Source organism: Anastrepha obliqua, chromosome 3 (genome assembly GCF_027943255.1).
Source record: "Anastrepha obliqua isolate idAnaObli1 chromosome 3, idAnaObli1_1.0, whole genome shotgun sequence".
Taxonomy (NCBI): Eukaryota; Metazoa; Arthropoda; class Insecta; order Diptera; family Tephritidae; genus Anastrepha; species Anastrepha obliqua.
In genome coordinates this window covers 52,741,125-52,752,194 of record NC_072894.1, presented here as the reverse complement: position 1 = coordinate 52,752,194, position 11,070 = coordinate 52,741,125, and positions in this window count along the sequence as shown.

Sequence of the window (11,070 nt, the reverse complement as noted above, 5' to 3'; positions counted from 1 at the left end):
CTTGATGTCGTGAAGCGACTCGTTTACTAGTTGGGACTCTTGATCTTGATGAAAAGTTTAATGCTATGATTAAAAATAATATTAATAATAACAGCACCTGTGTCAGCTGCTTGAATCGAGCTGCGTTTTCCATGTACGCTTTGCGTCTTCATGTCGCCCCCATAGTTTGTTGCTGCCTCCGCACGGCAGACAAGTTTTTATGAGTAGCCTTACGTTCAAGATCGCAGCTGGCTATAAAAGTATTTTCAGAAAAGTACATTTATTATAAGAGCAACCTACCGAAATATATTTGTGACATTAGTAGCTATAAGATATTTATCGAAATACAATTGAAAGATACAAGCAAGCCTTTATTACAAACTGACTTTAAGTACAAACAGCTCAAGTGTCCTGCATGCGTTTGGCTAAACGTCTCACTTATTAATTGGTGATACCCATTGATAATGATCTGTTTTGAAGCCACTTGTCGTCAACAAATTAGAAAAAGAGCAACTGACACTCAGTATTTTAATGTCATGGATTTACTACTTTCAGCCCTTATTTTCCTGTAAATGGGAGTATCTGTATGTTTACGTAAATATGTGTGCTGAAAATTTCCAAGAATCTTTCCAAATCAGTAATAAGTATATAAATAAATCTTTATTGGCTTAGGAGCCACTTTCGACGTACATATATATGTATGCACATCCACTACTTGGAAATGACGAAACGTGTTTATAAAGAGTGAGGTTTTTCATTTCAAATTCCTTATAATTCCTGCAGTGCGCGCCACAATCCACTTTAAATTGCACTCATAAGAACTTCGAAATCTCTCACAATCCCTTTTGTTCACCCTTCGCTCCATATCATACAAATTATCAGCAATCAAAAATTCTAAGCACACGTTCACAGTCGCAATTTAACGATGGTATCATAGCAAGACATAATCCTTAAAAATACTTCAATGGAGACAAATACATACTACGGCATCAGTTATACGGGTATGTGTGCATGTGTGTACAACAAAAGGTCCTGCAGACTGAAAAGTATTATAATAAAAGCAGTAGTAACCATTGGCCGACTGGCGACGCACGCTGATTTTCTGGCGCTCACATATATATGCCTTCCGGTTCAAGTGCTCTGTTCACGAGAAAACAAAAATAAGCGGCGAAGCCAAGTGTTGCAAAGATAAAAAATGAGAATTTCCACAAACACAGACACACACATAAAAAGACGTTAAAACAAAAAATATAAATAAATGGTACACCAGCATTCAGCGTGCGGCGGCATATGTGCTATGTTCTGTTTTTATGTGTTGTCTTCCACCAATGACATCAGCATGTCAGTCACGTTTCGTCCTTTTTGAAAGCAACGACGTGCACACACACACAAACACATACATATATGCACATTTATGCTCATGCATGGCTACATAAGAAACCTGCAATGGAATTGAATGATTTTTTCCAACCGAGTTTCTGCCGAATAAAGTCAACTCTGCCCACTTTGTGTTTTCAAAAGCACTCACTGTTGGCTTAGCATCTTTGAAATGGCCGCATTTCCGTTAGCTAGTAACTACTTACTATCAAATTAGAAAAAAATAACAAACATACCCGACATGCTGCCTTCTTCATTAGCAATTTTTTTTTCCTAGCACTCCTAACGAGTAGCTGTTTGAACTGGATAGCTCTGCGGAAGTTATGCCTTCATTAGGTACTATAGAAGAAATATGGAACCAAAAGAGTTAAAAAATATGATTTTATGAAATTGATTAGCCTAGCGGGAGTGGAGATTTTCTGCTTTTGAAAAAAGTTCTGCATCACTAAATTGCACAAATCTCCTAAGCTACTAGTCCGATTTTAAAAGCGAAACTTATATTTGACTGTTACTGTTATTTTAATTGATATTTTTATTATTTAATTAAACTTGTTGCATTATTTCTGTTTTAAAAAAGTTTTTTTTTTACTTTTCGCATCCATTTGATATGGGTGCCAGGGCAAAGTGACACACCAGCAGACTGTAAGACAGACAAATTAGCAAGAAAGGTACGAGTAGCATTGCCACTTCAGCCAACACAAGACGGATTGATAGTCTGTCATATTCGGCTTCAAAAGAATTTGGCCAAAATGGGGCATCAGGCCAAGGAAAAACGTCCCTCTGTTAGTTGCTTTGATCACAGGCCACTGTCACCTTCTTCATTTCAACTATTGCAGAAGCTGCACGAATGAGGAGGAGGAAAAGTGTGTGATATCTTCTCTGTCACTGTCCCGCGTAATATGCCACTAGATTTAAGTATTTCGCTCATCTTTCTTGAATGATACTGATGACCTCAGAGAAATAAATGTCTGACAAATCAATGGGTTTGCTACTGTGGGTAAATGGATAAACTGCTATTGTATCACAATGGATCGGCAAGGGTCTAAGTGAGTTGGTTTAGAGACCGACAGCCACTGCTAACTACCTTCCTGGTATACTTTCATTAAGGATGGTTTGGTATTACCTGAAACTTTTCGAGTTGCTTCACAGCCAATTCACTGTAATGGCAAGAGGCTAAGTCCGGCCAAAAGAAAAAAAGTTAAAATCTCTTAAGCTCAATCTATTTTCCAAACACTCTTTTATGTACTTTACATAGATTTGTGAGTTTATTGTTCACGTAGTAGCAGAATACTTGTGGCGAAACAGCTGCAGATTGCTCGCCCAAACTATAAATTTAGGAGAAAATTTTGACTGATTTTTTGGCGTAAACTTTTCATCGCATTCCCCGCGAGCTTGCAGTGTGCAACTCCGGGTGTGGAAGTTGTCAAAGTTGCCTAAAATATATGTACATCTCGTCGTTCATGATACAGAAATCGAATTAGAAAACAAAAATTCGTTTTTAGCTTTCCGGGACGTTTTTTTGTCTCTGGCTTTGCATTCTTCACAGCGTTTTCGTTTGGAGCTCTCTGCACTTTGAGCGTCTTGATACTAGCTTTTGTTTTGCTCTGCGGACAAAAAACTGGGACCTTTCACTCTCTGTACCAGTTTCCAGCCTGAAATTTTGGGAGTTTTCTGTGGTAGCGATGATTTTGTTTTCCTCATTTTGATCAGCTTTGATTTTTTTTTTAACGGAACCTGACTTCCGAGCAACAACAAAGTCTCCTTAATATTCTTGAAAACTCTTTTGTTAACAGAGATTTTGGAATTACTTTTATTTCCAGAGTTATGTTTTTGGATGCGTACTGAGGGGGGTCTTGAAACTTTGTAAAGTAGTAAAAGCGTCTAGCAAAAATATTTCAAAATGGTATTTTTTAGACATGTATACATACATACATATATATGTTTCGAAATAAATTGAATTTGAGTTATTAAAATTGGTTTTTCAATCTTTTCAAGCGCAATCTTTAAATATAATATATATTTAAAACTGCCCTAGCTCTTGCCGTAATATAAGTCTATCATTGTTTATGAGATTTTTGTTCAATAAACAGAACCCAGTCGAAGAAGTTTTGGCGCTTCAAATGATCGGCAAGAGGCTTCAATTCTTTAGTTAGTCTGTACTTCTATGTGTGTACAAAAATACGTCAACTTATCGGCAAATAGATTTCAAATATCTGTGAAGGGCGTGGAATTGACTGATGTGACTCGTTTTGAACTAAAGCATTAGTTAGAGCTTAGAGATATTTGAGAAATATTTCGGCTACTTCGAATGCTGTGTAATTTTTAATATTTTTCTTTTGAAATTATTCTTATTTTTTGCTACAAAAATCATAAAAATCCAAATTTGAATAAGTAAAAAAAAATGTCCATCAAATTTAGAAACTTTTAATCAGAATTTTTAGAAAATTTTCCAGCAAACAGTTCTATAACCTATTCAATTTTGTTATAACAGACTATAGAGGGCTGAGTGATGGCTACTTTCCGTTTTTAATATCATAACTTCTGCACAGTTTTAGTTAATTTTGTTTTGCTGAAAGAGGATGGTCTGAAACTTGGCAAAACCTATCTTTTTAGGAGCACCTCGAGGTATAAGCTTTCTCGAAAAACCGACTGCTATAAGTTTAGTATAAAATATAATGTGTGGTAAAAAATATGTCCATTTAGCCTGTGTTAGGTATTTAGACGAGCAGCTCCTTGAATTCGTTGGTGTGCGTGTTGATATCTTCCTATAAACGGAAGCGCTTACAGTTTTATGCCGCCTGCGAGTTTCACACGGGTTTTATATATTTTGTTTTTTCCGTCATGTATACACTCTAGACTGAATGACGAAAATAAGTTGACAATTACGCTTCCTAGTTCGAAAACTGACTTCAAGATGCATACAAATTTTCTTTATTGGCGAGTACTAAGAACAGCCAGTATCGATAGACTCTTTTATTTATTACTCGATTCCAAATTGTGATACATCATTGAGAAGATAATTTTGAGTTCTTAATATCTTTCGTGTATTCCTTTATCTTAGAATGCCTTCTGCCTTCGGTATTGTAGCAATAACTTTATTATTTTGGTAATGTTAAGGGCTCGTCACCGACGAAAATTGCTATGGGCTCTCAAAGTAATTATTTGAAATTTCAACGTTAAAATTAATGATATTTTAGTCATTCTTTATTCTAAACTTGTAAAATAGCCCATTAACTGGTATTGTAGCGGCTTCATCTAAAAGTGTTGAGAATTGGTGCAGTCCACTTACAAATATAAAAATCTTCTTAAGCATACTTAAGGGCGCCGCTAACTTACTTTGTTGAGATATTTATCACATACCAACCCACACATGCGCACGCACACAACCACACACCTAATACCAGAATATTGTACTTACAATTGATGAGTGAGTGAAAATCTTAATAAACTGATAAAAGAAAAATGGAAATTATTACGAAAAGAGCTTATCCTGCTGATAGACAACTTACGCTGCTAAATTTGTATGTGCATAGGTATAAAAAAATTTGTATTGTATACGTGTATCTACATGCATGCGAGTATGTAGGTCAAAAATCATATCATGGCAACCAGTGACGAAGGGAAAATTTTTACAACAATAATATTTGTGTATAGAGATAATAAGAAAATAGTTATAGCAGATATTCAGACAGAATTCCGAAGCAAGGCTAGTTGTAAAATAAGAGGAGGAAAAACTGAAACTTAATAATGAAAAGTAATGCAAAACACTTGTTAAATGAGTTAATTTGAAATTCAAGCTAGAACAAACAAAAAAAGTTATAAAAAAGTAAAAATAAAAACAGCGCTCAGCACTTTAAAAAGATAGGTATATAATGAATACATAATTCAAAAAGAGAAGTAAAAAATGTATGAAAAAATTTACAAAAAACAGGTCGATACCATAAGAATCGCAGCTATGTTGAGAATTCTGTGTAAAATGTGGCTACAAAAAAGGTAAGAAAATCGAAAAACCGCGGCAGTTATCTTCAATCTCTTAGCTCTGGAGACAATTTTTACTCCAAATCTTGCTGCCACATAAGTGAAAAAGAATTAAAAACGCCGAAAAATGGTTTGCATACGCTAAAATTCATTTAAAATATGGCGCCAACAAAAATGAAGCAAAAACTACTTAAAAAATTTTTTTACATACGCTTAAAATGGCAGCTGCTGAGAAAATTTTCATTTAAAATGTTGGTGAAAAAAATCGAAACATGGTCAGAAATTATTTCACACACAGTTCGTGTCAATAAAAACTAATGTCAAGTGTATAAAAATACTTTTTTTTCTAAATATACTAATAAATTGAAGTTGAGGGCGTAAATATTTAACGTTCTTTAAAGTGAAATCTCAAAATAAATGTAGCTGTATACAAAATCACTATTGAAACAAAAAGTTGATGTACTTAAAAATACCTGTAGTTGCATAAAGCAACACAACTTTGCAGCGGAGACGTATTTTTCGCTCTTTCTATCCACACTTTTGCTCTTTCACTACTAAGCGCTCCATACTACAAGTACTTCTTAGGTACTTATGTATTATACATACATTTGTAGGTGTGTACTATGAGCTAAATAAAATTACTTTTTCATACTTCAAATGGTTGTAAATAGTTTCATTTTCGTCGAAGTTAAAATTCGGGTACTTGTATTGTAAATAATTTAAACCTATAACATAAAATAGTAATTGTAAAAAATTACATATATGTATAAAATATCTTAGTAGTATTATATATTGTAATAGTATGCAAAAACTATAATACACACATACATAAGTATACTTAAGGAAAACTTAATGCTATTAAAGAATTAGTAAACGGCTTTGCCTGCAGTGATGTTCGAAATCACATTTGAACCACCACTGTACTACTATTACTACTACTTGTATGTATTTCAATAAATTTCTAAAGAAATATGTATGTTTGTAATGGCAAATATAACATATTTGCATATACATAAGTAAGTAAACACCTACAACACAGTGATATTTATTAAGCTTGTCATGCTGCTGCCTTCACTACAAAAGCCATCATGACACAGAAGAAGTATTTCATAGTAGAACTGTGAATTCAAACTATAGTAAAACATAAACATTCCTTTTCAAGAGTTCAACATACCAAAACTTAAGCTACTTAAATTTATTTGTTCAAACATGTATATACATACATACATATCTATAAATACAATACATTCATATTTGTGTATATCAGTCCTATGCATTTCCAAGTACAATATAAAAAACCATTAACAATAATTTCAGAATCTATTAAGTTGAACTTTGTGAATCAGAAACTGAACTACAACTATCACTTTCACAATCACTTACACACACATACACACGTACACATTATAAAAATACAACTGCAACTGATGCTACCAAAGACTAGTCCTAATAAATGTAAGAACTATTGCTGAGATTAATTGTCGAATGAATAATAAAATGCATGCCCACATTTATATAAACATGTATACATACATATGTATGTATTTGTGTGCAAGAAAAATGTATGATAATAACTCAATAAAACCGAAAACTGGAACAATGCAAGCAAACGAACGTACACGTAAATGAAACAAATGCATACAGCCACACGGACACACACATCTACACATACACTGAGATGAGTATGAGTTGTAAGCCAGTGCAGTGTACTCGAAAAGAAATAAATTTTCCATTGAATAACTACACATGTACATATGCATACATACATGCAAACCCAAATTAATATGTAAGTGTACATACATATATATACATATATACTTGTAATTTTAAAATGAATTTAACTAATTGCAATAATAAATGTTTTAAATATTACATAAATATCAGCATTACGTCAATACTTTCTACCAATGCGTTTCAACCCACACACAAAGACACACACCTCTATACACAGAAAAATGAATTTAATACCAAATCCGTTTCATCATACTTATGTATATGTATGTACATCTGTATGAACATACATACATGCTTAAGTGCAACAAATATGAATTAAATCTATTGAAATCCAAATGTGAAAAATATTATGAAATTTGAAAATATCTAAGCGAGGCATTAAGGCATACAAATGGCATTAAAAGTAAATAAGCGTTGTGTATAGCAAATTGTAAGCCAATACAAAAGAAAACAATAAAAGTAAAAATAAAATACAAAATACAAAAACAGCTACTTAATGAGAAATTTAAAAAGCAACCTACTGTTTCAACTAAAGCAAACTAAATACTATCAGCAACTGAAAATGTTTCCTTCTTGTGTGAGTTACATACCTACATAAATACTTACGTAAATCCAGTATACATATTAAATACATACATATATAGATACTTAAATGAAATTTAATTCGATATTTAAAATTAATAAATACTTACGTGAAAAGAAAATACAAACTATTAAAATTCAATTAAGTAAAATAAAATAAAAAAAGAATCTTGAAATATTAAATAGAAGTGGTGTTTTATTTCCATCTGGCTGTCGTGGCAAGTAAGCGCATACATTAACGTGGGATGAAAAGTGGTTTGTATTTACATATACATTATTATTATATAAATATATATATAACTGGTGCGTACACCCTTTTTGGGTGTTTGGCCGAGCTCCTCCTCCTATTTGTGGTGTGCGTCTTGATGTTGTTCCACAAATGGAGGGATCTACAGTTTCAAGCCGACTCCGAACGGCAGATATTTTTATGAGGAGCTTTTTCATGATAGCAATACACTCGGAGGTTTGCCATTGCCTGCCGAGGGGCGACCGCTATTAGAAAAATGTTTTTATTAATTTTGGTTTCACCGAGATTCGAACCAACATTATTATTATTATTATTTATTAAACATAGTATTAAATACAGTGCTTAATATGTAAAGAAATAGAGTACAAGCAGTTTATGCCATAGACTCTGTATTAATATATTAAATTGAATTAATTGGCAAAATCATTCTGCGTTCTTGTGGCTAGTTTAATCTCCAATTAGCACATATCAAAAGCATATATAAAATTGGCTATAAGCCACTTAAAAGATAACCGAATAAATAACCTGCCCATTTGCAAGCATCGACTAGTACAAGGTGTTTTTCGTAAGAGCTTGAGAAATTAAAATGATAGTAAAAACTAAATAAACAATTGGTGCGTACACTTCTTGTACTCGGTAGTCCAGCGTAAGTACACCAGCCTGCCATCCCAGAGTTTGTGGGTTCGAATCCCACGTAAAGCACGGTCCTCGCACTTTTCCAAATTTACCTACTTTCCCTCTTTCTAAACAAAAAAAAAAAAAAACAAAAACAAAAGAAATATCATTCCTCAACCCCAAAACCTTATCCTTCCCATCCCTACTCCCGCATTGTGGCTGCTAAAACAAGCAAAAACAAAGAAATACACACACTTACACAATGCATTAGTGGTGCCAGCAAGAGGAAGCGGGTAACCGCGATAACAGCGCAGACACACCCAATTTAGCTTGTTGTTTCATGCACGGAGATGCACCCTACGTACTCCCGAATGGTGGTCAAACACCAAACCATTCGGCTATGGTGGCCGCCGCGATAATACAAAACAGAAATATTGTTGGATTCAGTTTTTCTTCATTATAATCTGATAGATAATTTGATGGCATTAGTTGTTCTGAATATATAGTCTGAAGATATATATTATATTTAAAATTTTTTTTACATGAACATATGTATAAAACTACGAGTCGTAATTACCCAAGAAGCTGTGTAGTCTTCAGCGATGTCGAGTATAGCCTGGCAACTTTTCGGCATGCTTTGAAGCTTTTCTGTGTAGCTCCTCAACAAAGAGGGCCTGATTTTGCGAACGTGACGCACGAGATGCTTTGAATCGCGGACCGACTTTCCGGCAAGATGCGTTTTCATAATTCTCCACACATTTTCAATGTGGTTGGTCTCTGGGGACTGGGAAGGCCAGTCCATTACTGTGACGCCATTTTCTTGTATACCTGTTTACCCTTTTCAGAAAGAATTGTTCGTGCTTGGCGGACTCGCAAAGGAGGGTCTCGCTTAAAAAGTTGGACGATCACTTTATCATACTTTTTTATCGTCACTCGCTTCAGGCCGCGCTCGGAAAAGTCATCAACATTTTTGTACACTTTATAGCGCTGATCACTTTTGCAGCCGCGGCATAAGATAATTTCGGCCCTTCCGAATGCGTGCATAAAAATATCGCCTCGAAACGTTTCGCGTTCTTCTCACTCATTTTTGTTTGGTTGCGTTTGCGGAAAAGTTTCGAACGACATTAACCTGAGTTAGCACTTGCATCATAGCCCTTGAGTGGGATTATTGCGCACCAAAAAGCAGAACGTAATACATCTTGAAGTTATAAGAAAAAAACCGGTTATTTTCTTCTTACACAGACTATAACACTTTTTCAAACAAATCTGAATAACAAATCTAAAGTAGCCCTCTCAGCAAAAATGCGATGCAACGGTGATCATTTGGCTTGAATTCTTGCATTAGCTGTATTTTATAGGCACGTGAGCCAAGCTTTTAATGCAAAATTGTACACTTGATCTGAACTTCACGAACAAAATTGTAGAAAGTATGAGGTGTCGCAAAATTATTCCTCCAATATTATTTCTGCCGCTTTCCTTCAATTTTACCCTCTAGTATTAATGGTAGATGATAATTTGAATATCTCAATACCGTATGGTCAAAAACGAACCGCACACGTGGGAACCGGCCATATTTTTTTCTTATGTTGGTAGGACTGTAAGACGTTGGTAGCGCCATCGGATCCTTAGTGTCTGCCTGGACGGCCGGAAATCTCGTCAAATAATTCTTGGATTATGCGTGATGATTACCCGCCGCATCGAGCCTATATTGTGCTGGATATTTGACCAAACAGCAAGTAAATACCATCGTGCCAGCACCATATTCATCTGATATGGGCCCGTGCGACTTCTTTTGTGTTTCCCAAGTTGAAGTTACCATTTCGTGGAAGGAGATTTCAGTCGATAGAGGAGATCAAAGAGAATGCGATGAATGAGCTGAAGGCCATCCCTTTGTCGGCCTACGAGGGATGCATGGATAACTGGGTTAAACGTTTGCACACGTCTGTTGCTTCAGAGGGGTCATATTTTGAAGGGGATAAAATAAATTTGCCTGAAATTTAACTATGTTTTGTTTTATTTTAACATTCCCGGAACTTTCCCGTCATAGGGTATGTGGCCGTTACCCCCAAGGCGAGATACCATTGAGATCGTTTGCTTCTAGGTACGGTTTTTTTATTGGGTGAACTTTGTAAATATCGGCACATCGATTTTAGTTAAGCAAATAATCTGTATAAAATTTAGCATTTCTAACAAAATATCTTGCATTAATAACAGGCGTTTTACATGTTGTAAAGTCAGCATAGGAGGCTCATTCAGGTAACTTCCTACACTTAAATTTTCTATAGACTTATGAACATAGCCTTTAAGGAGTGATCCTCGATCAGGACGAAAAAAGGCAAAACCCGGGTGCTCAACCGAAGGTTTTAAAAAAGGTGTCCAACGGAGGGTTATACTCGGCTTGGAACGCCCATAGTATCGGCTGCTGTTTTGTTCCAGGCTCATATGCATAAATCCGAAATACGTCATCTGTTAAGATGTCATAGGTGTGTGAACCAACGCGGCTGAATTTCTTTACACCAATCGACACGAGTCATTTTTGGGCATTTAACAAATTATGC